At 41.4% G+C, this 1337-nt stretch overlaps 1 pseudogene; it reads right to left on the bottom strand.

The window, feature by feature from the left end:
- Positions 1 to 710: 710 nt before the first annotated feature.
- On the bottom strand, positions 711 to 1069 carry LOC102883239 (annotated as a pseudogene).
- Positions 1070 to 1337: the final 268 nt, after the last annotated feature.

Genomic DNA, 1337 nt, shown 5'->3' with positions numbered 1-1337 from the left:
GATATATTGTTAATGGAAAAAAGCAAGGAACAGAGCAATATAGTATGCTGCCATTTAGATAAACATTATATATATGCACAAACACAGAAGAGGAAAAATATACATATATAATTACATATATGTATATACACAAAAAGCAAATAACATTGCTGTGGGGAGGAAAACTGGATGTCTGGGAGACAGGGACATGAAGGAGACTTTTCACTATATGCTCTTTTATACTTTGAACTTACAATTATATGAATTCACTACTTATTCAAAATGTTTACAGGTTTAAAAGTCAATATATACATTTGTACTTATCTATTTCCTTTTAAAGCACAGTTGCCCATAGATTGTAGAGGAGTCTGACCCTCTTTTCCTCCTTGCTAGCTGAAAAATATCTCCATCAGAGTCATTACTCTGGGGTACGTGTGACTGGGTCCTGCCAGGCTTTTGTCAGTACTTGTCCCAGTGACTGCAATCCTTACATCTGCTGGCAAATGTCTCTTAAATAGACTTCTTGCCTGTGTGCCCACTTCAGTATCTGAACATTGCCTTCCCCTGGAATTTCAGTCGCCAAGTTCTGCCCTCTTTATTGAGAGGTCCCATTCCTCTGTTCCCATGTTTAGTCCTCCAATTCTGACCATTTTATTTGTTGTTCCCAGTCAAACTCTTTAAAAAAAAAAAAAAGAAAGAAAACTGATAGTCAATTTATTTAAAAGGCTGAGTTAAGCATCTACAATGGTGACTTCAACCTCGACTACTGGCTCAATACTGATGGAAGTAATCTGCTTAACAACCTCAGAAGGACTGCGCAAGTCAATGAGTCGCTTGTGGATCCTCATTTGAAAACGATCCCAAGTCTTAGAACCTTCCTCACTGGGAGTTTTTCTTATAGTGATTCTGAGTCTTGGTAGGCATCCGAACTGGTCTTTTGCACTTTGATATTCTTATCCTTTGCACCTCTGATCAAATCAGCACACACCTTCTCCAAAGATTTTACGTTGCAGCTGGTCAGAGTAATTCTAACTCGGTGAATCGCCGCCTCTGGTTCCACCGGTGTCTTTCCGGTATCTTTAAAAGCCATCGCTGCGGCGCGGCTTCCTGACCGACTTCTTCCTCCGCGAGAGCGCACAGAGGTGAGTCAGGAGCAACAGCGAGCTGAACGAAGCTCAACTAAAGCTGCTACCGCGTCTTTCTCAAAGAGAAACTCTTTTAACATTAATGCCATGATTACTTCCATACTGTGTTAGACCCATTGGAATGAATTTTGTCTTTGTGCTTGGAGCTAGGGCAGAAGGTCCAAGGTGCAGTCCATGCCCTCCCAGTCTGTCCCATCTCATTGCCCAAAACCA

The sequence above is a fragment of the Pteropus alecto genome, unplaced genomic scaffold (genome assembly GCF_000325575.1).
Source record: "Pteropus alecto unplaced genomic scaffold, ASM32557v1 scaffold28, whole genome shotgun sequence".
Classification (NCBI taxonomy): Eukaryota; Metazoa; Chordata; class Mammalia; order Chiroptera; family Pteropodidae; genus Pteropus; species Pteropus alecto.
The sequence above is the reverse complement of the archived record's forward strand: the minus strand, read 5'-3'. Positions and strand labels throughout refer to the sequence as shown.